Here is a 25,384-nt window from a genome sequence, read left to right as displayed (position 1 = left end):
AACCCCTTACCAACTGCAGGATCTCTCCATCCAGAGCTGCAACCCACAAGAAGCAAATACCTCGCTCCAGGTGATCATGTGAGCATGGCTTCGGGCCGTCTCCAACTCCTTCCACGCCATACCAGCTCCAGGGCTCTTCACCTCTTCCTCAGCTCTTCTCCACTCAGGACCAGACTTTGGTCATCTTGCCAAACATGTCCACACCGCCAAAAATGAACAACAGAAATTAACACTTGCAGCGCTATGCGCAGGTCTCACACCACCAACGGGACAGCATCCCCTCCCTCCCAACCAGGGGTACAACAGCAGCTTGGACTGGCCCCACTAACAAACCGCAGGGGGCTGCAGCTACACCCCTCCCAAGTGAGGGGATCAATTTACATGCAAACACAACCCTCCTTTCAGTCCTGGGAAGAACAAAGTAACAAGTGCTGCAGTGATTTTTAAGAACAGAAGTACAAAGACAGACACCAGTGACACACCCAGAGAGATGAGACATAAATGCAATTCCCAGCACTGAAAGGAGGCATGTGGCAACAGGTACAGCCAGGCAGAGACCCAATCCTCTGTCCCACCGCAACCTGGAGATCTTTGCACAGACTCAGAGCAACTCTGGGCCAAGCCAGCCCAGCCATACACCACTCATCTCAGAGGCACTCCTGGGTGCCATGGCCCTCCGCTTGAGTAGCCCTGCCCTGGGAGCGTGCAGCTCAGGACACCAACCCAGAGCAGGGACTTCCCAACCCACCCAGACACCCCCACTCAAAACACCACCCCCGCTTGAGGTAAGTCCACCTTCCATCACACTACTCCTCCTGCTCTATCCTCCATCACCATGGCACGCCTCCACTTCTTTGCATCCATCTCCAACCCAAAGTCTCTCCACAACAGCCAGGATCCTGAAAGACAAAACAAGCCACGGAGCCCACAGGGTCAATCAAGAGCAGACTGAAAGGCAGGGGAAATCCCTCCCAAACAGCATACACACACATCCAGGCCCCACCACCCAGTGTCTCCAAGCTCCCAGAAGCCATCCCTGTGCCTTGCAACAAACTGACAAATCAAAGACAACCCCACACAGATCCAAGGAAGCTTGCACCTCCCCCGGGCTGTGACCATGTCCCGCTCCAAGGCAGCTAAGGGCACAGGGGCAGAGGCCTCACCACAGGGAATCCAGAAGCACACACCCAGCCTCTTGCTCCCTCCATGAGTCATCAGCTCTAGGTCTCTTCATTACACTTGCTTCTCAGACCCTAGAAACTTTGGCAGAAAGGCCAACCGACCCCACCACAACCAAAAAAACCTTACAAGCAACTCCACTTCCAGTCCTCACAGCACCGAGGGCAGAACAACTCCCACCCAAAGAGTTACAGAAGCAGCTCTATTCCACCCCTCACCCCCTCCATAGGAACCAGTCATCCGCTCTATAAGTTTTCCCCCTTCCAGAGGCTTATTCCGTCTCTCCAGAGCGCTCCGATGGTCTAATCTCAGCAGCTCGTCACCATGCTTAATGAAACAACCACAGTGCTCTGGAGCCTGCCCACAGATGCACGCAGGCTGGGGGAGGGGGAAGAAGAGAGATCAAGCCCCTCACTGCTTCCCCCCCCACAGCCCTCAGCAGAGCCTGCCAACACGAGCTGCTGGGCATTGCACAGCCCCCGAGTCGCAGGGGGCGGGTGCTTCCCTCAAGGCTGCCCAGGCAGGGTGCTAGCTGCACGGCTGCAGCCCCAGCTCACAGGCTGCACCTGCTGGATCCAATGGTGCACCGGTTTCTGGAAGCCTGGCTGTGCTCAGAGAAGCTCAGGGTGGATGGGTTTCCAGTGCCCGGGGAGCACAAGAGTGACTCTTGAAATCAAATTACCGCTTTTTTTTTTTTAATAAAATTAGTCATTGTTGTAGATGTTCTCTTTTTAGAACCTAACTTGGTATTTTTCTGCTTCTGAGATGACAAAACCCCTTCCTGAAAGGAGTGTTTCCAGGGGGAAAGGAGAGGGGCTTCTAGTGGCAAAGGCCAGGGTTACGGGATAGGACTTGCTGCCCAAGGGGCAGGGCACCGCGCCAGGGGCAGGGCTGCAACCCGTGCCACCACTTGGTGAGTGGCCCTGCACCGGAAATAATTGCTGACGCTGTGTTAAAGTACGCACTCAAAGGGTACCTAAAAATCCTGGACTTCAATAAATACTTTTGGAATAAAAATGTAATTCCTAGCCTTTTGGGGGCTGCAGCTAGTAAACTAGCATTAAAAACAGCAGAGCTCAGGACCCCGCCCCACAACGGGACCGCTCACCCCCAGCCCCACGCGAGACGCATTTCTGCCGGGCCCCGAGACCAGCCGGCCGCAACTGGCTCCCGGCACCCGCAGAGTCAAGCCTTCCGCCCCCGCCCCCCGGCAGGGCAGGGCAGTGCAGACCAGGTGCGGCTGGGGCACCTCGGGCCAAGGCCCAGGGCACGCAGGGGCCGGAGCCCAGGGGAAGGCCCAGCCGGCACAGGGGACACTCCTCGCACCCAGGCCCCGCAACCCTTCTCCTCGGAGACCAGGCACCGCGGCGGAAAGACCCGCCCCGACTCGAGGCAATTAACGCGGGCAATTAACAGCACTCCCAGGCCAGGACTCGGACCGAGGGCAGGTCTCAGCCAACGGCTCCCAAAACACCCCCGGCCCCAGCAAAGCAGGGCCCCAGGCGCCCGAGGGACAGCACCCCGCGGAGCAGCGCGCCCGCCGGCTGGGAGCAGCGCAGAGAAAGCGGCGGGTTAACAACACGAAAACGAGGACGGACAAAACGCAGGAGCGCGGGGACACGGGGCAGCGCCGCCCCGGCACGGGGGACCGGGCACGCCCAGCCCGCACAGAGGGCGCGGCACCTTCCCCGGCCCCGGTGCAGCGCAGCCCACAGCTCCCGCCTCCAGCGCCCCGAGGCCGGCCGGCCGAGCCCCGCCCCTTCCGGTCACGTGCCGCGCCCGCCAGTGCTCGGCTTTTCACGGGATGAGCGCCCCGGGCGCGCAAGGAGGCAGCTCCGCACGGGCCGCCGGGCCCCGCCGCACGAACCTGGGCCCGTGGCCGCCACCGCCCCGGCGGCACCAGCCGCACCTCGGCTTCCCGCTGCCGCGCCGGGACCCGAGGGCGGCCCGGCGGATCCCGCCCAGGCCCCCAGGAAGAGCGCTCGGGCCCCAACCGCCCCCCGCTCCTGCCGCCCGCCCCGCGCACTCCGGCACGGCCGCAGGGCAGTGCGCGCTGGGTCTGGCTCTGCCCCTGGGACGGGAGGAGGGACCGGGACTGCAAACTCTGCCCTCCCCGTCCGCCAGCGCCGTCCTCACCGCCAGGCAGGGGCCGCTGCCACTCTGGGCGCACCCCAGCCTCGGGCAGGTACGCGGTCCTGCGGCTGCCGGACTGCGCCGGCCCGAGGCAGGTCCTACCTGTGAGGAAGCGCTAGCGCGCATCAGGCATCACCGCCGCAGGTGCCGCCTTGTCATGCGGAGCTGCGCATCTTGTTCCGTGGCCGTGTGCGACAAGCACTTGTTTCCAGCACCCGTCCTGACCCCGGCTTGGCGCTAATGCCATAGCCCCCAAAACCTCTGCGGGTGAGGCACCTGACCCACTCAGACAAGAAAGAGCACCTGGCCCACGCCACACTACCTGGCACACGGCGTTAAACCCAACCCCCAGGTGTTGGCACCTGGCTCCCACCCCAGACCTTTGCTTCGGGTGTCTGCAGGACGGGGCGAGCTGGAAGGCAAAGGCGAGGGAATCTGCACCAGCGAGGGACCTGCTGCCAGTCAGACCCACCACCTCCCACCCCGCGGGGGAGAACGTGCGTGGTGCTGCACTACTGCGTGGGGGACCTTTGGGGTATGACAGGCAAGCTCAGGCTGCAGTTTGGTCTCCTGCCTCTTAGCTGCCTGGGTGGCCACTGTAGTGGGACCCGCCTTTTGCATTTCAAGGGTAACCATCGAGGGAGCCGTAGCTGCGTCATTTCTGTGCCCGCGTCGGCCTGCGAGGTTCTGAGCGCAGACTGGCCACAGCCTCCTCGGCCGAGGCCCGGCGGTAACGAGCTGTTAGTAAGAACACGAAATGGGGGAACTCAGAAACCAAAACAGGATTGCGATACTAAGGAACCAAGCAGCAGTATGGGGAGCCCTTGCTGAGCCTCAACTTTGCCAAAATGCTTTCGGCAGTGCCATGCCAGAGCCTGTCCTCGACCCGACTGCCGGCAGGACGACCCACCCGCTCCGCCCACAGAAAAAGCGTGGAGAACAGGCCGAGGTGTCCACCGGACCCTTCCCAGCCGGCACGACCTTCCCCATTTGCCCGGGCAACAAGAACGCAACCGTGCTCAGCTGGGTCCTCGTCCTCAGGTCCAGTGCTGAAGCAGCCTCCGCTCGCTGCACGGGGCCCACGTCCATCTTTATACCCTAGCTCTGCTCACTGTGCCCTCCAGGACAGGAAGAGGCTCCCTACCTTCCTCCCTGTTATCTACACCACCAGCCAAAGGGAGCAGAGAGGTTCCTCTGCAAGATTTGAAAGGGTCACAGCAAGGTAGAGAGAAATGCTGCAAGGCTGCCTGGGGGCAGGGTCAAGGAACGGGAGGGAGGGAGGGAGAGACTCTCTGAATCACGGACCAGGATGGTGGGGGGTCCTACAGTGAAAAAGGGCAAGAACCACTGCTTTAAAAGTTGGCCAGGTAGCAGTGAGAGGGGCTTAAGAAAGGCTGTACCTGTGCTCGTGGAGGCAGGGAGGGAGAGGGCAGCAAGAGCCAAGGTAAGCAATATATAGGACTCAGGCACAGCATTCACCTGGCAAAGCTGTGCAAGTCCTGCCACTCCTGGTTTAGGAAAGAGCCCCACGTTCCCCAGCCTGGTTGCGTGGCCTTGTGCTGCTATCGCTGACCGCAAACTTTCTCCTGCCGTCCGCTTCTGAAAACGATGGGGAGCGTGCACGAACCCAAGTGTGCTTAGCGCTCCCCTCTCCTCTTAGAGCGATCTAGGGAAAAAGCTGAGAAATTATTCCAACACCTCCCTACTTGGGCACTCCTAGCAACGGCAAGGCCAGACTACCCTACTGATGAGCATCTCGCTCTGTGTCCATGCTCTGCTCTGCTCGCTCGGAGTTAGGTGCAATCTTTCCTTGCAGGGAAGGGCCGTTCTTTTGCCGTTGTGCACCGTTGCCAACGTGACAGCTTGGTCCCCGGCAATCTCCACAGGCTGTGAAGGGACTCAAAAGAAAGAGGCAGGGGCCGGGACCCTGGGGAGGCTGCTTCTGCTGCAGCACAAAGAACAAACTGAACGCAGTGGCAACAGGCTGCTGGGGATGTCCCTGCTGCTGTCACCATGGGAGTGTGCTGCTCCTTGGTTGAACTGCTACAGGCTAGAACCAGTTTCTTCACAGGCTGGATCCAAACCACAGGCCATAGGTTTTTTGACCCCTGTTTTACCAGACCAACTGTAAGATACAGGCAACCTTTGGGGTATGACAGTACCTTTCCTCAGGATGCTGGGAAGGAACCAGGACTGAAAAAGGGGACTGGGATGCCTAAAACCTTGCTTCTGTCCGTCCAAACCGTGCTGTTGTTGCCACAAAAGACATAACAAAAAATCTTGCCTCCCCCATGGTTCCTGAACCTTCCCAACACCACCACCACCACTTGCATACTTAAATCATTTGGTTTCCTTCTGTCACCTGTTTGGAAACTTCCTTTTCTTACTGGACCTGCCAGGTGCTTTGTTGGCAAAGTATATGGGAAAACAAATAATAGTAATAGTAAGAATCAGAACAGGGATAATATTAGTAGTACTAACATTACTTACAGAAATTTGCTGAACAGAAGATGCAGGTCTCATCCATGCCTCTTCCTTCCATTCCCCACCCCTCCAACTATCCTGCATGGACATACAAGAAATAAGCCCCTGGGGGGGGTCTCAACAACAGGGTGCAGTCCCACAACTGAAGCCTGTACTACAAGGCTGTTTGCTTTCTTACCACAGTCCAGAAAACCAAGGTGTCACAGCCCACATCTCCCAAGCAGTGCAGGCTGCTTACAAGGGCCTGCCAACTGCTCCAGGCAGAGTCACTGCCAGTAGCAGGTAGCGCAGCCCTGTGGGAGGCAGGGGGAGACCTGGCCAGTCCGGGGTTGCTGAACCTCCCCCTCCCTCCTAGCTCTTCCCCCAGGCACTTGGCCAAGCAGCCAAGAATGCCCCCGCCCCCAACCCTGGTCCTTTAACAATGACAGTCAACACACAGGCAGTGAAGGAGGGACATGCACCCCCTCACCCCCAATCGCTGACCAATGCACTAAGACTCTAACATGGGCCCCTGCTCATGTCCTTTTCTTTTCCTTGTGATAAGCTACATGTAAGACTTGACAGATTTTGTTGGAATCTGACAGGCCACACTGAGCGCTTCCATTGCAGCCTTCAACTTGCAGTCTGGGCTGTCAACCAGGTATCTTGGCCCCCGCTCCCATGCCACTTCCCCTGCTCAGATGGCTCAGGTTTGGACAGGGGATGTGATGTCTCACAGGTATCACCCTTTAAAGCTCAGTAGTGGGGAGCAGAACAATTTTGCTTCCCTGCGTGAGCGACATCTCCAAAGCGTTCCTCTGACAGCTGCACCTCACACACGGCACACCCCAGAAATAGTAACACACAGCTGCAAGTCTTCATTGTAAACCCGTGACCACACAGGACTTCTGTGAGGCCCTCCGTGCAACTCCTTAAACCGGTCCTCCACCACGTACAGGAGACAGGGTGGGTACCCGGGGAAAGCACCAGGGAACAGAAGCACTGGCACACAACAGCTCCTGAAATGAGCGACAAGTAAAGAGGCAGGGATGTTACGAAGATGGTGATGAGAAAGGGGAAGGAAGGCTATGGGCAGATTCCCCTCGGTGTAAACTGAAAATATGGTCAGGGCCTGACAGACCACGCTCAGTATTGCAGACTACACACCTACCAGAAGCCTAACTTAAGAACGACACGTGCTTAAGCTGGCATACAAGGAATAGGCTGCGAGCCTACACTTACATCCCAAGGAACGGCCAAAAAAAGTGGAATAAAATTCTGTTTCTCAAGACTTTAATACCAGACAAGACCAAGAGCGAGTAGCTGCTTTCTGGAACGATGGGAAACGGCAGCTACGAGCAGCAACTGGCATTTGGTTTTGTGACCCTGTTACAAGTTAAAATAGGTCTAAATGGCAGAGTCTAACAAACACAAGGCAAGGAGCGTTCCCAGGCAGGCAGGGAGAGAGATGAGCAGTGTTCCTCCCTTCCAGACTCGGAGTTTCCCCAGGGACACGGGCCCCAGCCATCTGCAGGTCCAAGCGCACAGGAAAATGGGTTCGGTCCCGTTCCCAAAGTTTCAGCAAAACGAGTCTACGTGACGCCCGTCAAACTATCGATTTAAAAAGCCCACGTAAAAATTAGGTTTTTACAAAAGGGAAACTACAAAGACCTTTGCAAAGTGGAGACAACCTCCTGTTAGCCTCCTCCTCCCTCCTGCATCTCCCCCAGCCGGTAGACTGGACAATCTGTATTGTGGTGTGACAAGTCACTAGGTAGGCATAGCACAAAGGGTTTATTCTTATGCCTCGAGGTGTGATCAATAAAAGTGCATATTCTAGCCCTGTCTCTAGCTGCTTTATCCAATTTGGAGGGTTGTAATCCTTTATACGCTAAGAGCATCACCGGCAAATGTCATAGCGTCTTCACTTCACGTACAAAAAGGGTAATTGGCAGGGACCCGGGTTTTGCATTCACCAGGGAAAAATGCAGTAAAACCCAGTATGTCACCTTAAGAACCCCGACCCAGTAACGACTCTGAAAATCATGTAAAGCTTGGCCCTACTCACAAAAGTTAAAATACTGAATAATAACGCTAACTGCATAATGCAAGACAATGCAATTTCATGGCCAGGCCACCTAAGAAAGAATTATGAAGTCTCTTCCATCTTATCGGGCTATATTCAGGATGATTTCACACAGACTCTTAGTTGTCTGGTGTGTAACGGTATGAAGCGTCTATCCTCAATTAATTAGCACGATAAATATCTCTTTTCCGACTAAGTCGCGTTTATATGCTGAAACACATTCTCCGTATGTAATAGATATCTCCTCCTGATTTAGTATGTTTTTCCTAGCAGTTAATCGGTTTCTCGATACGTTCCAAACTGAATAACCTCTCGTTACCGAAGAAGCTAACTCGTTCGCATTAGAAATTTCTGATAACCGGTACTTGGCAGGTTTTTCCTGTCGGTTACTGTTTGGAACTCCATCTTAATTTACACAACTAAAAGAATGCTTTGAAGATGCTAAAGTAAGGGGATAAAAAGTAAAACAGCACACGCACGCTTCAGGAGTGAAAAATCTCTCTGACACGGCTTGCCGACGCACCCAACTTACTCTACAAGGTGAAGGGAAACAGACCGCCTCTTTGTCGCCTGTTTGGCGAGAAATCATCACCTTACAGCTAATTACTGGACTTTGATTTGGTTTGGATTTGCCTGACTTGATCTTAAATACTTGTAGTAAATAAAGCCTTTCCGTCACTCCTCGAACCGAGTGTCGTGTCAATCCCTGGGCTAGTCTGGAAACCTAGGTTTTTATTTGCTGATACCCAGCGCCCCCAGATTTTCTCCTTTAAATGAGAAAAATCCAGATTTTCACCTCTAAAGGGGAACAGCATGACCAATGGTGGGTTTCTCCTTGCAGGCTGCCAGACTTCCATCCTGCAAGGTGCTCAGGGAAACAGGAGGAGGGGTCACAAAGGGGTGCTATGTGCATGTGACCATGTACACAGGTACATGCCTGCCCACAGGCTGAAGAGTGGGTCCCCACATGTAAATCAGGTGCGGCGGAAGGAGGTGAATTGAGGCCCCCATAAATGGGGAGTGACACGCAGATGATGCACCTCCAGGCAGAAGCGTAAGCAGCTGCGGGTGCATTTTACCCCATCAGAGTGTTTAAGGCAGAAACTCACACTCACCTGTTACCCGTGGTCCCTTGGATATTTCCAAGTCCCACTTCTTTCACGCTGCAGCTCCTCGCTGACACTGCTCCCATGAACAGGTGCACAAGGAGCAGTTGGAAAGAAAGGGAAGACCCACGTTAGACCATTTCATTGGAGTGAGAAGACACGCACTGTTAACCGCACCGCAGCGGATGAAATGACCCCCGTGGGCCAGCCCAGCACATTCCCGTTCAGACTTATCAAATGACCACACACACACACACAAAATCACACTTTTCTACACGCACTACTACAAAAAAGGTTTCCAAATCACCATGCATTTTCCCTCATACAACATACCCATATTTCCATATGCTTACCCCATCGCCACACGATTTTCCACAGGTCGCACAAAACAGTTCCCAAATCACCCTAAAGTTACCACACCATTTTCTAAAAATTAAATCATCATATTTCCACGCAAAACCCCTATAGTCCCAAACAAATGTCCTGTATACCTCTAGGTCCTAAATTCCACAACAAAAATCACATTTCCAAACATTTCCAAGAAAAAGTTCCCAAAGCACCACAGAACTCTCCCAAAACCACCATAGTTCCCCAAACGTTTCTACAAAAAAACTTCCATATCGCCACACAAAATGACCAACCTCCCACTCAAAAAAACCCAACACCCTACCACACTGCCAGAAAAAGGGTTTTCAAATCAGGGCCAGTTTTCGACATGGAAACCACCACGTGTCCAAACACAGGTACACACATGCCCACAGAAATTTTTCCAACCCCTGCCCACCATTTCCCTCACACAACACAAGCATATTTCCACACTTACCCAGTCACCACAAACTATTCCACACGTCCCACAACACACAAGTTCCACAAAAACGGTTCCTAAATCACCCTAATATTACCAGACCATTTTCCACACACACAAAAAAATCACCAGATATTTCCACTCACATTTCCATGTACACCTGTGCCAGATCACCAGTTTTCCACGCAAAAAAAATCACATTTCCAAAACAGATCCTTTTTCACCACACACCATCACATCTTCCACAAAAAAGCACATTTCCACAGACACGCTCCCCAGTCCCCACAGAATTCTCCCAATACCACGTTTCCCCACACCTTTCCACCAACGCATCACCAAATTACCACAAAATGACTCGCCTGCCACCAAACAAATCAGCACTTCCAGATAAAAAGGGGGTTCTCAAATCACCACACAGAACAAACTGTTTTCCACACAAAAGTCGCCACATGCCCTTAAAAAAGGTTTCCAAATCCCCACACCGTTTCCCCCACACAACACAACCATATTCCCATGCACACACATTTCCACAGCTCCCACGAACATCAGTTACACAAACAGTTCCCAAATTACCCTAAAACTACCACACCATTTTCCACTGGCATAATCACCACATTTCCACAGACATCTCCACAGAGTTCATAAATCACTAGTTTTCCACACAAAAATCACATTTTCCAAGAAACAACGTCCTTTAGTACCACACACCATCACCAGGTTTTCACAACATTTTAACATTTCCACACACTCCCCAAATAAACGTCCCAAATCCCCACAGACCTCTCCCAACGTCACAAAACATCTCCAAACATTGCCACAAAAACGCCCCCAAGTCATCACAAAGGATGTCTGGTTTTCCACACGCAAACCACCACAAGCCCACACACGAGCCCACAAAAAGGGTTTCCAAATCCCCAGACCATTTTCCCCCCACAACACAGCCGTCTTTCCATACAGTGAACCAATCCCCATACAGTTTGCCACAGGTCCCACAACACGCCAGTCGCACAAACAGTTCCCAAATCACCCTAAAATTACCACACCACTTCCACACAAAATCACCAGATTTCCACACACATTTCCACAAGGTTCCCAAACCATCACGTTTCCACACAAAATAGCAGTATTTCCAAACAAGGCACTATATCACCACACACAATGACCAAATTCCCCCCAAACAATCACATTTCCACAATTTCCAAATACAGGTCCCAACTCCTCACACAATTCTCCCAATACCACCATATTTCACACATTTCCACAAAACATCTCCAAATCACCACACTAAAGGACCAACTTCCCACCAAAAAGATCATCACACTGCCACAAAAAATGTCTCCCAAGCCCCCCACACAAAACAGGCAACACGAAAACCCCCCGGTGCTCACACAGCTCCACGCCCCTGCTCACAGGCACATTTCCACCCCCTCCCCCGGGTCCGTCCGGCGCCGGGGCCTGCCCGCCCGCACCGCGCTGCCCCGCCGCGCAACGAGGCCGCACCAGGCGCCCCAGGAGAGCGGCGGCTCCGACCCCGTGCGGGGGGCGCGGGGCGAGCAGCGCGCCCAGGGCCAAGCGGAGCGGGGCGGAGCAGCGTCCCGCCAGCACCAGCTCGAGAAGGAAGGGGCCGAGCTGCGGCACCGCGCACAGAACACCCGCCCGCCCCGCCGTGCCCTGCCCCGCCCGTGGCCATGGGGGATCCCGCCTGCAGCGCTGATGCCTCCGCTGGGCAAGCGGCTGCCTGACAGCCCCGAGGGCCGCGCACAGCACCCCGGTCTGCTCTGCCCCGAGCCAGCCTTGCAGACGGCCCCACACGTGCCGGCTCAGAGCTGCCCCTCGTGTCCAGAGCGCACGGCAGCGCCGGAGCCCGGGTGCTGCTGCGGAGCGTGCCCGCCGCCCACCGGGCTCTGACTGACACCGGGAACCGCGTGTCCACCCCACGCCTGATAACGCTGCAGGCCCTGGCTCCCACGTGCTGCTCTAATGACGAGGCATCCTGCTTTTCCCTGATAAAAAAAAAAGGCAAAATCTCTGATAGATAACCCCACTAATTCTCAAATAAAAACACCAAAATGTCTGATTAAAATGAAAAGCCCCTCAACTCCCCCCCACTCCGCCCAACCTCCTGGCCCCCAGCTCTACCAGAGAGGGCCCCCAGCTGCCAGCACTATGGGGCCAGGGACCCGTGTCCACGGCGCCCTGCCCGGCAGGAGACAGCGGCTGCTGCACCAGACCAAAGCCCAGCTCCCCCCACCCGCTGCCTGCCTGCTGCGGGCTCAGGCTGGGTGGGGGGCTCCTCACAGCTGTGCGCATTCCCAAGGGGCAGCAGGAACCCGTGCCCACAATCCTGTGTGCAGGGCAGGGGCAGGCTGCCCACTGCAGACTCGGGCTCCCTCCCTGCTGCCCTCGCCCCGGGGCCTCTGCAGCCCAGCAGGTGCAACCCGTTGCTTTCAGGAACAGTGGGACCACAGCCCCAGCCCACACAGCACCAGTGAGGGACACAACCGCATGCCACCGTGCACTTAGGGGACGTGTTGCCCCCGCTCCCCCACCAAACCCAGCCCTGGATCACCTGTTCACCCACCTGAGTCGCATTTGGGACTGATCTTTTCCATGGGGACAAGGCTGCGGGTCAGGAGTGAGGGCAACACAAGACAAGCAGAGGCTGCGGGCTGGGAGTCAGGGGCACCAAAGCATCCCAGAAGCACGGGCTGGTGGGCAGCAGCACAGAGCACCCCCAGCACCGGGCTCCTCCCACACTAGCCAGAAGCACAGGGACCCCCCAGTGCCCTGCCCTGCCCTAGGACGCTGCCACGGACCTGCATGCACCCCTCACCTGGTCTGGAACACATCTCTGACACCCGTGCATCCTGGTCCCTGCTCCTTTGTAGTTCAAACCCAACCATACCATAAAGTCCCCCCTGGCTCTACACTCAGGTGACTGGGCCTGCACTGGCAGTGTCATGTCACCCAGGGGGAAACCTGCACCCACACCCCATGGGCATGGAAGAAAAATGGTTGCACTGCCCAGGCACCTACAGGAACCGCACCCCCACCCCCCCGCCCCAAGTGTTTCCCAGGAAGCTCACAGAGGGCAACACAGTGCAATTCCCTCAGCTCTGTGCCTTACCCCATATACCTTCTACCGCTGCAGACCCGAAGGCACTTTGCAAGACGCTCTGTACAGCAGTTTCAGCTTAACTCCATAGAAAAATTGCTCCTTCTTAAGGGTAACTGTGCACCCCCTTACATCACCTTCCCACATACACAGGAGGCAGTGGCTACACAGCAGAAGCACAGACAGAGGAGGAGAGAGAGGAAAAAAAGGCCCTGAGATAAACAAACAGCTTCAGGCTGAAACAAGTAAAGAGTATGGAGGCATAAAACTCTTCCCCACCTCCCTTGCAACTCTCCACGTGCAGCTGGGAAATACCGCTGGAGCCAACCTGCAGACTGTGATGGGACAAGGGATTTCACGGGAGGCCTTCAGGGGAAGGGTGGGACAGAGGCTGACAGAAACATTAGGGTCACGGGCTCCGTGGTGTTGGCCACAGGAGGACGAGAGGTTAATATGTGCTGAAGCTGCCAGAGTTCCAAGTGCTCGACACCTAATCCAGACACCGGGAGGTACAACAGCAAGTCTCTGGGTCTGAGCCACTGGTATCAGCCTGGCCCAGGGGCAGGCCATTGCTTTTGCAAGGCTCTCCTAGTAGTTGGGAAGCAACAGCTGCAGCCGCTGGAGGTGCTAGCTTTGGATGCTTGCGAGCAAACGGCGTGCGTCCGGTCAGAAGCCGAGGCAACTGCTGGTGCGTAGCGTTCCCTGACCGCGTACGAGGCAGGAACGCGCAGGCACCTGCTGCCGGGGCTGGCTCGGATGTTTCCGAGAGACCGGTGCGGGCCCCAAACGCTCGTTTCTCAGTAGCTCACGCAGGGACCCGTTGCAGATGCGACGGATGTCGGGGGCCCTTCTACTCCGGGCCTTTTGGTTCCGAATGTCACGCTGCGCTTCCTCGCCGATAAGCTGGTTCCAAGGACAGGAGCGCAAGGACTAGCCTGTGAGAAAGGGCAGACGCACATCAGACACTTTCACGCAAGGTAAAATGCTCACGCTGTTAACCCCAGCACAGATAGCGATAAGATGACCCTGCTGCCAGCCTCGGCCATTTTCAAGGTGCCTAGGCTGAGCCGCGCTTACGCTGTTAAGCACAAGGGCCAAGGCTTTGTTCCGAGTAACCGCAGCGTGAACCTTCGCAGCTGCGACAACTAACTTGGTCAGCAAGTAAAGGAAACCGTCAAACACAATTAAACAAAGCACAAGTCCTAAAAGGAGCTAACAGACAGTACATAAATGATCCCTATATGGTATATCATAGGTTTATCTTTAGCTAGCAGTGTGGCAATTGATGTAACTAAATATACTGCATGTTATTTTCTATAATAGATATACTTTTGCCCTCCTCTGAACCCTCACAAGGTTGTCCACATCCCTCTTGAAGTGTGGCGTCCAAAACCGGACAGAGTACTCCAACTGCAGCTCGACCAATGTCGCGTAGAGGGTAAGCATCACCTCCCTGGACCTGTTTGTCCTGCACCTGCGAACACATGATAAAGTGCAGTTAGCTTTACCAATCGCTTTGTCACGTTGACAACTCACGCTCATCTCGGTATCAACGCTGACTCCGAGATCCCTTTCCGCTGCTCTGATGCTGAGAAAGCCCTCCCGCAGCCTGTAAGCGTGCCGGTGATTCCTTCTCCCTAGGTGCAGCACTTTGCACTTGTCTTTGTTCAACTGCATCCTATTCTGGTCTGCCCATTTTTCCAACCTGCCCAGGTGCCCACAGATTTGGTCCCAACCCTCTAGCGCACCGGCTCTCAAACTTTGTTTTGCACGGACCGCTTGAAAATTGCCGAGGGTCTCAGCGGACCGCTTAATCTCCGTCACCGGAAAAAAAAGTAATCAACTGCAGGGCCAAATGCAGAGATTCTCAATTGTTCTGCAACCTTTCTGAGGACCACCTACATGGAGCTTGTGGACCAGCGCTGGTCCAGAGACCACAGTTTGAGGACCTCTGCTTTAGCATGTTAACGTTACCCATAAATTTGGTATCATCTGCATATTTGGACAGAGTGCTTTCCACGCCCTCATCCAAGTGACTCACGAAGACATTAAACAGCACAGGTCCAAGGACCGAGCCTTGTCAGACTCCACTGCCCACATCTTTCCAGGTCGATACCGACCCATCCACCGCCATTCTCTGGGTATGACGCTGAGCCATTTTGCCACCCACCTGATCGTGTAATCATCTACGTGACAGCGGCTCAGTTTATTAATGACATTAGAATGAGATACCATATTGAAGGCCTTCTTAAAATGCAAGTAGATGACATCTACCTCAATTCCTGTGTGTAAGCATTTTGTGACCTGGTCATAAAAAGAAACAAGGTTAGTCAGGCAGGATCTACCTGCTATGAATATGTGCTCACTGCCCTTCAGCATCCCCCCACCTTCCAGGACTCCCACAAATGTGATCCTTAATGTTTTCAAAGGTTTTCCTCAGAATAGAAGTGAGACTAACTGGTGTCTAGTTACCCGGATCCTCCTTTCCCTTCTCAAAGGTAGGGACCGCACTGGCCCTTTTCCAGCCCTCTGGGACCTGACCCGAGTGCCACGAGTGCTCAAACAGCTGTGTCGGGGCTCTCCTATAATGCTGCCAAATCCTTTGGCACCCTTGGATGAAGATCACGTGGGTCTGCTGACTTAAACACACCCAGTCTTTCCAAGTGCCTCTTCACCAAGTTGGCACAAACACTTGGTGGGCTGGTGTCCCTTTTATGCCTGTCTAGCATCCAGCTGGGAGACCTGTCCTGTTCCATGTTCAGGAATACAGAAGCAAAAAACTCACTGAAGAGCTCAACCTTGCCCCGCTCACCCCACCTATCACTATTTACCCTACTTTGTCCTGTAGGGTTCCTATGCTACCATGGCACCTTCTTTTTACTCCTTATACACCTAAAGAAAGACTTTACTTGTTTTTAATTTTTGTTGCCAGCCCAAGCTCCATTTCTGCTTCACCCTTTCTAACTGCCTCCCTGCAAGCGCAGGCCAAGTAGGTATACTCCACCTTGGTAAATCTCACATGCTTCCACTGTCTATATGCCTCTTTTTTGCCCCTAGGTTTTCCTGCATTTTGCTGTTCAGCCAAGAGGGTTTCTTGGCCCCTCTTTCCCCTCTCCTGTGCAACGGGATCATCTTCTCCTACACCTGTAGGATTGCTCCCTTTAGGAACAACTCCCATTCCTGGACTCCCAACTTACCAGTGCTCTTGTCCTTCAGCGCCTCGCTAACTAATCTCCTGACCACACTGAAGTCTAGCACTCCTACCCTACTGGTTATTTTTCCCACCCTGTGCCAGATAGTGAATCCAATCAATGGATGGTCACTGTCCCCTAGGTTACCTCGAGTCAGTCAATTCCCTACCAGGTCATCCCCTGTCGCCAGCACCAAGTCCAGTAAGAGGTCCCTAGTGGGACCATGTACCTCCTGTGTTAGATGAACATGCTCTTTGCAACTGTTAACAAGTAATAAGCCTGCATTTACATCACAAGCAATGGCCTGAGAAAGTACAATAAGAATCTGTTTCTCCAGCCTTCAATACCAGGCAAGACCAAAGATGAGTAACTGCTTCCTGAAAAGGTGGGAAAAAAGCAGCTTAAAACACCAACTGATTTTTGGTTTTGTGAACCTTTGTAAATTAAAAATCGGTCTTGACAGCAGAGTAAAAGAAACAAAACAGGACAAGGAGCATTCCCAGGTGGGCAGGGAAAGAGATGAGCAGTGCTCTTCCCTTCCAGAGTTGTATTTTTTCCAGGGACACGGGCCCCCGCTCATTGACATCTCCCAAGTCCGCTGGAAAACGGATTCGCTCCCATTCCCAAACTTCCAGCGACGCCAATCTGCTTGACACGTATCGGAATATCCATTTAAAAAACAAAGCAAAAACCACACGTAAACATTCGATGTGAACAGAGGAAAGCTTTAAAAGACATTTGCAAAGTGGAGACAATCTGCTGTTAGCCTCCTCCTCCCTCCTGCACAGGTGAGAATCTGTATACCACACATCTCAAACTCCCCTGAAGTTGAACTGATGTCCTGCGGTGCTTCCTGAACAACAACAGGTTTTTTCATTTCTTTTTCTGCTTAAAAAATGAAAGTGTGGTGCTTTGCAACCTGCTCTCTAGACAGGTTTCAGCATCAGCATAGAAAAGGGGAGCGAGGGGCACTGGCCTTGAGGGGGGAGGGAAAACGCCATGGGCAGGGCACCAGCATATTACGGCTGCTCAGCGCCACAAATCCGTGTGGGGAGACAGCTGCAGGGAGACGGACAGTTTTACAACAGTAGTCCTCCTTCCAGATACTCTGCTCCTAAAACCTGTTCCATATGAAACACCATGAGTAGCATGGGCAGATGTGGCCCATGGAGGGACTCAGTCTGCCCCTTGGCAGGTACCTCAATCCTGTCTTGCCCAATCACTGTCTAGCCTTTGGTGCATCCCGCTGCCTCTGGGCATGCAGCGGGGTGCGCCTGAACTGCCTCCCCAGGCTGCGCAGGCAAAGAAAGCTGCTTTCAGTTTCTGCCGCCACTGCCCCAAACCCAAGCTACTGGCAGGGACCCACACGCACAGCTCCAACTCCATCCAGCCAGTGCCCGCTCAGGACTAGGCCCGGCAGAGTGGACGAGCACCAGCCCAGCCAGAACCCGTGCACACGGCCCAAACCCCAAACTGCACGGCGCCTCCTCTACGTGTGCCCACCCACGCTGAGCAGCGGCCGTAGCTGCCAGAGGTGAACGCGAGCTCGTGCTCAGCACAAGGGGCAAGTGGCCCCACACCTTTCACAGCTACCAGGCTCTTCTGGCTGCAACCGCTACGAGCCTGAGGCTGGGCTGCCCTACGGTTCCTTTGCACAGCCGTCACGGCCCTGCCGCACGGCCCGGAAGCAGCAGCGATGGCAGTGGAGACAAGCCCCAGGGCAGCCCACATGTAGACTCTGCGCAGCCGCAGGAAGAAGGGACCGGCCGCCGTGACGAGGAGGAGTCATGTTTCCGCCATGTCGAGCAACAGCTACTGCCGCTGCTCAGCGTGCACGGGTTGTCTGGAGCAGGGGCACAACGGGCCAGGGTTATGCACACAGGTTCCATCTGGTCAACTTTGTCCAGGGAGTCCAGAGAAGGTGCAGGGCGGGCTGGGGGTCGGGGCTTAGGCTGGGCACTGTTGGCAGTACGGGGAGGAGCCGTAGGGCACGCGGGACCTGGGCTATTCGGGATCGGCACCGCTGACCGGCCTGCTTCGCCTTCCCCAGTACCGCCTCCGTGGCCCACAGGACCAAAGAGCTGCCGGCCCCTGCCTTACGCCAACATCCTGCATATGCGCAAGACACAGGCACCACAGAGGAGGGGAGAAAAGGAAAACTGAAATACATGAACACCTTAAAGTGGACAGAAGCAAACAGCAGGGGGCAAGGAAGCACCACCCCTACCCTACAACTCTCTAAAGCAAGCTGGAAAACATTGGTGCAGGCCTGCTGCACGCTGGGACAGAAGACGGGATTTCATGGGAAGCCTTCCGAGGAAGGATGAGACTAGGAGAGGCGGACAGAGGCTGTCAGGTAGGACAAGGTCACAGGGGCTGGGTGTTGCGCACATAAGGAGGAGTGGCTAACAAGTGCTGAAGACTGCAGAGATCAGAGGGCTCAACACCTCCCCCAGGCACAGGGGAAGAGAATACAAAGTCTGTGGGGTCTGGGCCCCCAGTATTCTGCAAGTCAAGGGGCAAGCCATTGCTTTTTGAGGGTGCTACCAGCAGTTGGAGGCAAGAGCTGCAGTCAGTGGAGGTGTTCCCGTTGGAGCAGGGCACGTGAATGACGTGCCTCCAGGCAGAAGCCTAGGCAACTGCTGGTGCGTTCTGTCCGCTTGGCGTGTCGAAGCAGAAACACGTACTCGCCTGTGGTGCTTTGGCTGTTTCCAAGGGACCGCCACACCCGTCTCGGTACCCAGAATGACCCTTGCAGACATGACAGCTCCTGGGGGCCCTTCTGCCCCAAGTAACACTTCTGTCACACTGCAGCTCACCACTGATATGCTGGTGCCAAGGACAGGTGCATGAGGAGAGCCTCAGAGAAAGGGCACACCCACGTTAGACCGTTTCACACGAGTGAAAACGCACACGCCGTTAACCGCGCCGCAGTGGATAAGACGACCGCCGTGGGCCGACCCAGCACATTTCCATTAAGGGTACCCAAATCACTACACAAATATCTTCACTTATCTATACACATTCCTACAAAAAGGGTTTCCAAATCCCCAGAAAATTTCCCTGACACAACCTGACCGTATTTCCATATGCTTGCCCAATTGCCACGCAATTTTCCCACACATCCCACAACAAACCAGTCCCCTAAAAACCCTCCCAACTCACCCTAAAATTACCACACCATCTCTCTAAACACATTTCTACCAACTACTAGAGTAACCAGCTTTAAATACAGAGCCACTGTGTTTTCAAGGAAAGGAGCTATCATCACACACAATTCCCAGTTTCCCACAGCAAAAAACACATTTCCACATACATCCAGAAAAAAGGTCCCAAATCCCCAGATTTCCCCCAAAGTCTCCATATTTCCCCAAACATTTCCACAGAAACGCCCCAAATCACCACACTAAATGACCAACTTCCCACCCACAAAATCACCGCACTGCCAGAAAAAGGTTCCCAACTCACGTTTCCACACAGGACACAGCCCCCACAGACACCCCCAGGTCCTGCCCCTGCCGCTGCGGAACGAGGCCGGGCCGGGCGCCCCAGGACAGCGGCGACGAGCAGCGGGGCCAGACGCAGGCGGCGCGGGGCAGCGTCCCGCCAGCACCGGCTCCGCGGCTCCCGGGCTGCGGCCCCGCGCACCCCGCACGTGCCCCGCTCCCACGCGGGTTACAAACCCAAGGTCCCCGCCCCCCCGCCGCACCAGGGTTCGAAGGAGAGCGCGCTCGGTGCTGCCCCCGGTGGCTCACGCCGGGCACTGCGGGAGGGGGGGAACGGCTCCTGAGGACGGCTCAGTGCTGCTCTCCTGTGGTCACGCCGGGCATTGCAGCCAGCGGACAAGGACAGGGACGAAAGTGGCTCCACGTGCCCTCCTGTCCCTGCAGCCGGGCGCGAAGCCGGGACACAACGGCGGGGAGGGGGCAACCGCTCAGTACTGCCGCGGGGCTCCCGTATATATTCTACACAGAGCACACGCACTGTATACACATCTGCACACGCATCCCACCTCCACGCATTTCTGTCGTGACAAGGACGTAGAATACGAATAATACCGGCAATTCTTCGTCCCCCCGCACCGGGCTCAACATGGTACTTATGTTAAAACAAGGATCCCCACTCTCCACTAGAACAGATGTCATGCAGTTCTTACTGAACAACCTTTTTTCATTTTTAATTAACTTTAAAACAGGGAAACACCATGCAAACCTTGCTAGGAACGACACACCTCAGAAAGGAGCCCACAGGCAGCACCAGATCACATGCAGGGAACGCGGCCTGCGGCCAAAAAACCACCACCCGCCCTGCCAGCGCAAACGGAGCCGCTGAAGATCAGAGTCGGACCAATCAGCACGCAGTTGGGTCTACTCCTCCTACCAAACCCAACAGCCAATCAGACTGCGGAGAACGAGACTTCCTCCTGGACCCGCCTCCACCGGCAAAGGCCAATCAAAGCGAGGAAGGGCGGAGTCTCCGAGACCCCGCCCATACAGCTCTTCCACCCAATCGCGGCTCGCCTCAAGGCGGCCAACGGGAACACGCGCCTCTGATGCCAGACCTGCCGCGCGCTCCAGGACACGCCCCCAGCCCCGGCTCCTCTAGTGATCGCTGGCGGGAGCCGCACGCGGGACCGACCTTTTCCGTGGGGACAAGAACGGGGAGCGGGGGCTGCGGGTCAGCAGTGACGGCATCACAACACAAGCGGAGACGAAGCGCTGGGAGTCAAGGGCGTTAAAGCATCTCACTAGCATGGGCTGCGGGGGCGGCAGCAAGGGGCATCCCCAGCACCAGGCTCCTCCCCCACAAGCCAGAAGCACAGGGACCCCCAGTGCCCTGCCCCAGACATGTATGAAACCCCTCACTGGTTTGTAACCCCACTCGGACCAGTGCATCCTGGTCCCTGCTCCTTTGCATTTCAAACCCAACCATACCATACAGTTCCCCCTGGCTCTGTGCTCAGGTGACTGCGCCTGTACAGGCAGTGTCATGTCACCCAGGGGGAAACCTGCACCCAAACCTCATGGGCTGAAGCTCAGGCATGGAAGAATGGTTGTACTGTGACCCACTCGACCGCCCGTAACAACGTGGTTCCCTGGGATCTCACAGAGGGCAACACAGAGCCATCCCCTCACCTCTAACCCTTAGCCCATTCGCCTTCCACTGCTGCAGATGTGTAGGCACTTCGCATGATGCTCTGTAGAGGGGTTTCAGCTTAACTCCGTAAGTAAACAGTTCTGACTGGAGGCCTATGTACACCCTCACACACCATCTCCCAGCATACACAGGAGACAGGAGGGCTACGCAGGGGCAGCATATACAGAGGAGAACAGAAAAGGAGCACTGGGACAGACAAGCAGCTCCAAGCTGAAAAAAAGAAGGAGCGTGCAGGCAACGAAGGCTCTTTCCCACCCACCTCACAATTCTCCAGTTGCAGCTAGGAAATACTGTTGCAGCCCCACTGCACATTGTGATGGGACAAGGGTTTTCATGGGAGCCAGCATGGGAAGGCTGAGACAGAGGCTGACAGAGACAGCATGGTCATATGCCCTCCGGTGTTGGCCACAGGAGAATAAGAAGCTAATACGTGCTGATGCTGGAAGAGGTCCAAGTGCTCAACACCTAATCCAGGCACAGCAGGAAACAACAGGAAGTGTCTGGGTCTGGGCCACTAATATCAGCCTAGCCCAAGGCAGGCCATTGCTTTTGCAAGGCGCCCTAGTAGTTCAGAGGCCAGAGCTGCAGTCACTGCAGGTGGTACCTTTGGACATGTGCAAGCAAACAACGTGCATCCAGTGAGAAACCAAGGCAACTAGTGGCACGTTGTGTTCCGTGAGGGTGTCCAAGGCAGGAACACGCGCTCACTTGCTGCCGGGGTTGGCTCGGATCTTTTCAAGAGATTAGCGCAGGCCCCATAACCCTGTCTCTCTACAGCCTGCACAGGGACCCTTTGCAGACGTGTCAACTGTCGGGGGCCCTTCTACCCCAGGCATTTTGGAGCCCACTGTCACACTGAACCTCTTCACCAATAACCTGGTGCCAAGGACAGTTGCACAAGGACTAGCCTGTGAGAAAGGGCGGATCCACATCAGACACTTTCACACGATGTAAAACGCTCACACTGTTAACCATAACATGGATGACAGTAACAGGATCCTGCTCCCAGCCTCGGCCATTTTCAAGGCACCTAGACTAAGCTGCAGAAGTGCTGCTAAGCAGAAAGCTCAAAGCCTTCTTCTCACTGAACGCAGCATGAACCCCTGCAGATATGACAACTAACTTGGCCAGCAAATAAAGGAAGGGCCCGAGAGGGGAGTGGGCGGGGGCCTGACTCCTCGCCACTGCACACGCTACCAGGGAGACATGGGGGCACATGCCCCCCAGATTTGCACGTAGGGTGGTGGCAGGCCGCCCGCAGCATGCTGTATCTTCCCAGACTGCTGGCCTCTCCTGGGGTCCTCTCTGGCCCAGCAGGGCACACCCAGCATGGCAGGGCACTCCAGGGTCGGGAGCATCATTGGCACTGCTGCGAGCCCCGCACCGCAGTGGCAAGGTGACCCCTGCCCACCAGCCAGCAAGGGTGGCAGCGTGGAGTTGCGCTCCTTGGTTCCAATGAGCAGGCAGGGGGTGCCTCCCCACAGCAGCAGAGGGTTCACAACAGTGGTAACAAGCTTTGCTCTGCCCTGCCATGATGGCCACCGGGGCACGAGGGCAAGGTGCCCAAGACCACAGCAGGCAACCCCCATTCAGCCCCCCCCACCTCCCACAGGGACCAATCCAGCTGTGTAACCTGTGAAAAAGGGGAAGCCGGGCTCCAGGCTCTGCACTCCATTCAGGCCGCAGCAACCACCGCCTTCCACATCTGGCAGACAGGCTCAGGTGCTGCTGTGGGGGCAGGAGCCTGCAGATCTGGGCCCCCAGTCAACTAGTCTGGGAGCGTCAGCACGACCAAAAGGGCTGTGGGTGGAGATTGAGGGGCTCCAGGAGGAGTGGGGGGACGGACCGACTGGAGCATATCACTGATGCTCATCACCGCAAAGCCAGGCAGGGGGACAGCTCCTCCTGGACCCGCGTCCCAGTGAACAACAGGGGCAGGGGGAGCTCTGATGTTCCATGATAAGAAACCCATTCACATGCCAAGATTTATAGCTATTTAGAATTTATTTTATGATAGTGATTGAGTCACTGCTAGGATTTCCAATTTCTCTCTCTATATATATATACATACACACACACACACACACACACACACACTTCATTGCAATAACAGAACAAGGAGGGTTTGGGTGGGGGTTTAATCAGAGAACTTGTGATTTTTTTTTCTAAAAGAAAACCAGCATGCCTAGTAATAAGTTACAAAAAAACGATACTTTCCAAAAATTCTGGCTATAAGCTTGCCAAATTGTCCCAATCATAAAAGTGCTGTAGTCTTGTCTCTCAAAAGACTGAATGGTACACCCGGTTTTTAATAGCCTGCATCACCGAGTAAAAAACCCTCTACGTAAAAGGGTTCCATCGTACGCAGGTGTAACTGTATAAAGGAAAGCCAGCTTCTAGCCTGCAAATCTTTTCAGTGCTAAGCAGCAACGGCCACAAATGTGGCACTGAATATGCTGAGATCGGTCATGGAAATCCTGGGTTAAACTCACTGCTAGTATCAAAAAGTTAAAAAAAATGTTCATATTTCTCCCCCATTCATACTCTCAGAAGAAATATCTGGGAATTTTTATCTGGAATGATTATACAGCAAAAGCTTTGTTAACTGCCATGAGTGGGGGGTGGGGGGAGCGAGCGTCTAAAATTTCTGGTTATCTCAGTCGGGTTTTCATCTTTTTGGAAAATCCCTGAAGAGCGGAGGGGAGGGGAGGGGAGATGGTGACAGCAGCAGTACAGGGTGGCAGGTGGCGGTGGCAGCCGCCACATGCAACCTTTCCCTCCCGCCTCCTGCGGCCAGCCAGGAACTCCCGTTAATAGTGTATTCCGGATAGAGAATGCTGGTTAACACAGCTTTTACTGTACTTGGGGGTCAAATGAGGCCCCTCAATGCAAAGCTGTATTCTGCAACTACTAAAGTACCAAGAGTCTGTATTAGTCCAGGGGAAGAGTCTTAGGGAGTCCTGAACCACCCTCACCTCTTTTTTGCTACACTACATTACACATCATTACCCCTCCTTCCACATTCTCTGAACCCAGAAACAGTTCAGTCTATCACATCAAGAGTAGCATGTCAGAAAAGATTCAGGGGAGCTGAGATGTATAGTCCAATGATGACATCCAGTGCTAATGAGGTGACTTCAGGTAAGAACAAAGGTCCCAGGCCCTGTGTTTCCCTGCTCTCTACAAAATGGGCCAGGAAATCCTTATCTCAGAGAAGTGGGCTGGAGTACAGAAATTTCAACCTACAAAATCCCCAAAGGCAAATATGTGGGATTCTGGAACTGGCCTCGAACCTGAAGGTCAGATTGCAAGGGGCCCTGGCACTGGCCCCCTAGTACTAAGTAAGTCTACGTATTCTTTGATGTATGTAGCCGCTCTGGCCAAAGGTCCCCGATTACTAACGTCCCAATAATCTGGTGTACATTTTATGGAGGAACTTGCTTTGCCTTGTCTTCTACTTCTCCAGAGACATCCTGGGTGTGACATGTGCATCTGATTATGCCGGGGTGGGCAACATATAGATCAGTGTCTGGATTTGGCCCACGGAGGGACTTTGTTTGGGCCGGGGCGGGCCCTCGGTCCTACCCGACACAGGCGTTGTCCAGCCCATGATGCAACCTGCCGTCCCCTGCCCACACAGCAGGGCTGCAGCTGGACAGCCTGTCTAGCTCTGCCCCCATCCGCCCTGCTTTCAACTTGGCGGACAGGACTATCTCCAGACTACCCAGAACCCACGAGCACAGCCCCAAACCTGGCCTGCCCTACACATGCTCCAGAGTCGTCTACCCACCGTGAGCAGCAGGAGCAATAGCAGCGGCGGCCAAGCAGAAGCTGCTACTCAGCACGAGGGAACCGTGGCCCGACACACTTCTCAGCTGCCAGAACCTTCTTGCTGCAGCTGCTCAAAGCCAATGTCCAAACTGCCCTGCAGCTCTGCTAAGCTGCCACCGCTGCCCTGGTGGGCAGCCCAGACACGGCAGTGAGAAGCCGCAGGGCAGCCCAGGCGGGGACTCCTAATAGCTGCAGCGAGAAGGGCTTGGCCAGGGTGAACAAGAGGGGCCACATTTCTCCCACATGCAGTAGCAGTTTGTGCACTGCTGCTGCCACTCCTCAGCATGGGCAGGCACCCCAGAGAAAGTGCATGAAGGG

The 25,384-nt window shown here is 54.8% G+C and overlaps 1 long non-coding RNA gene across 40 annotated transcripts in view; it reads right to left on the bottom strand.

Moving 5' to 3' along the window:
• LOC132252188 (uncharacterized) overlaps positions 1–20,309 on the bottom strand; it is a 35,593-nt gene extending 15,284 nt beyond the window's left edge. For 12 of the 40 annotated variants that reach the window (XR_009464045.1, XR_009464053.1, XR_009464054.1 and 9 more), the window contains exons 1-5: positions 14,217–17,296; positions 13,167–13,822; positions 8,977–9,043; positions 4,792–7,386; positions 11–899 (exon numbers count right to left, since the gene is read on the bottom strand). This is a non-coding gene — a long non-coding RNA (uncharacterized LOC132252188). The other 28 variants (XR_009464048.1, XR_009464055.1, XR_009464056.1 and 25 more) reach the window with 25 other exon arrangements.
• Positions 20,310–25,384: the final 5,075 nt, after the last annotated feature.

Source organism: Alligator mississippiensis, chromosome 8, assembly GCF_030867095.1.
Source record: "Alligator mississippiensis isolate rAllMis1 chromosome 8, rAllMis1, whole genome shotgun sequence".
Lineage (NCBI taxonomy): Eukaryota > Metazoa > Chordata > Crocodylia > Alligatoridae > Alligator > Alligator mississippiensis.
Note: the sequence above shows the minus strand (reverse complement) of the source record. Positions and strands in the feature narration are given on the sequence as shown.